The 2,581-nt window shown below is 35.5% G+C and overlaps 1 long non-coding RNA gene across 1 annotated transcript in view; it reads right to left on the reverse strand.

The window, feature by feature from the left end:
- LOC109343432 overlaps positions 1 to 921 on the reverse strand; it is a 15,831-nt gene extending 14,910 nt beyond the window's left edge. The window contains exon 1 of the long non-coding RNA XR_002107209.1: positions 908 to 921. This is a non-coding gene — a long non-coding RNA (uncharacterized LOC109343432). The remainder of the gene's footprint in view (positions 1 to 907) is intronic.

Raw genomic sequence — 2,581 nt, forward strand, 5'->3', positions numbered from 1 at the left:
TCTTTGGCGGCCTCAGCAGAGTGCTCATCGGCAACTGGCCGAGAGGGTCTATTACTAGACTCAAGTTTGTGGTGGCGGAGTTCGGCTGATAGCTGGGCTTGTTGCTGGATAATATGGCCTTGGGTTTGGATCATTTGGAGGAGTTGTTGAGTGGTATGTGCTTCTAGGGTTTGGTTTGGGGTATGACTTTGGCTTTTTTGTTGGGATGGTTGTACTAGTGCTGGGGGATCAGTGGAGGGAATATCGTGGTTTGGAGGTATGTTTGTAGTGATTGGTTCTGCTTGGCTGAGGGGTTGAGCTTGGTTACGGGTGGTCACCATGTTGTAGGTAAGCCATAGACTGTGTCAATGTTCTTTTATACTGATCGGATATGGTCGGAATTGGGTGCCTGAGTGAGTAACAGAAGTCAAGAGCCTTGGTCAGAATGTTGTCTGGACCTGCTGGGGGAGATACTTGAAGGTTCTCTGACAATCAAGTCAGTAAGTGATTTATGAAAGAGAGTGAAAGTAAATAAGAAAGAAATGAGAACATGGAATAATGAATACAAGTAATAAATGAGGAGATGAGATATTAATGATACTTCATGTTGGGAACCTTATATTTATAGAGTTTGGAATGGTTGATGTGACATCGGACCATTGATTGGTTATAATTCAACAAGTATGGTAGGCATATATTAGGTGTATGCTTGGCGTACTTCGGGCTATCCTTAACCACCATGTATGCATTTTACTGTCGATCTGCCGGGGGACAGGTAGAACTTGTAGGTAGCGTAATAGGTGAAATATGAATGGTATATTAATGGCGAGTCAGATACATATTAATGGTGAGATAGAGGCATTAATAACACCTACAGTAAGCTTAGCTCGAACTTGGTCAATAAATAAGGAATACTTAGTATAGTTACATACTTAATAGGAACATGGAATAACCCGGATTTAACCGGGGTACAACACATTCCTATAATGAAATCAAGAAGCATATTAGAAATGGTCTTCTAGAAAAACAAGACACACATTAATAAAGAGAAACAAGACACACATTAATAAAGAGCCACCAACTTTAATAAGAAATTTTCCTATTACCTACTTATCCTTCCAAAATCAAGTATAAATGAGTAAACCTGGATGGTGAGAATTTGGATATTGATGATAGTTTCAAAATACACAAATTATATATAAATATTGATATATCTGTATCATTCAATAGAGTACGCACAGAGTTACACGTACTATAATATCTGTCACTATAATGTGCATACACGTCCACCACCAGGTGTTTTCAATTCTAATTCCAATCTTCGTTATTGCTTGTTTGTGAGTACTATATATACAAGTGTATACAATGCATCTCCTGTCAGTGAATGCACAAAATAAATTTACAGAAAGGGAAAAACAATTACGAGTTAGTAACATCTTGGCTCATATTTTATACTCTATCTTATGATGAAATTTTTAAAGAAAAATTAAGGTATGGTATGGCTGAGTAAAAAAGAATGTTTTTTTTAACATTTTGATAATATAATTAGATAGAAAATTCAATTACAAACTTACTTCACATCTCAATCATTCATTTTATAAAAATCTAATATTTCTCGTATACAAACCTACTTCATATCCCAATCATTTATTTTATAAAAATCTAATCGTTCGCACATAATTTAAATCAGTCAATAGATATCAATTATCTTAATTTTTTTCAACAATTTTATATGTCTTGTCAGCTGTGATTTTAAAATTCAAATCGTTAAAAAAATTCAATTTCACGTTATAGTCTTATCCTAGACTCTCTAATATTAGAGAGTAGTATTTTAAAATGCAGTTGTGATTATGGTAACGATTATGGTTATTGTGGTCATTACCATAGAGATTGCATTAGTTTCTATGTGAATTATTTTGTGATAAAAAATATATTTACATTTGATACAGTTTGATAAGTAATCCAAATACAATATGATATGGTTGCGTGCGGCTGAAACTACTGTATTACTATGATTCAGAATCATACCATAATTATGATGTGATGTTGTTGTAGTGATGCAATCACAGTATTGCAGCTGTATCAAGGGATGTGGTCTACATTTTAAGTTATTGCTAGAGAGTATATGCTTATACACCTTTGAAACACAAAGTGGCATGTCAGACAGGCACTTAGCCACGCAAACACACTAACAACTTAAAATCAAAGAGAGTGCTAAGGCATCAGAAGTAAAGAGAAGGGAGGAGAAGAGAATATGGAGACACATATAGAAAGAGAAACATCATTGGATTTATACAGCCCATGCCATTTCTTATACAGTCCCTGTCATTTCTTTGAACAAGTTGTTAAAGCTTTCTCCAAATGCTTGTGCCTTGATGCAGAAGATCCTCCTGGAAGTGGAACACGCACAACATCACAAGCCATGAGGAGGCCTCCAAGACCACCCTTAAGTGCAGGACGTGGTGGCCAAATCAACCTCATTTCTTCTTAATAACCTCATGAATATGTATATCTCACTATTTGCAAGGCTAAGTTAACTTATATATGTGCTTGAAATTGATATTTATCAGGCAGCATCTTCATGGTTAGAGACAGATTATGA

Source organism: Lupinus angustifolius, chromosome LG03 (genome assembly GCF_001865875.1).
Source record: "Lupinus angustifolius cultivar Tanjil chromosome LG03, LupAngTanjil_v1.0, whole genome shotgun sequence".
NCBI classification, from domain to species: domain Eukaryota; kingdom Viridiplantae; phylum Streptophyta; class Magnoliopsida; order Fabales; family Fabaceae; genus Lupinus; species Lupinus angustifolius.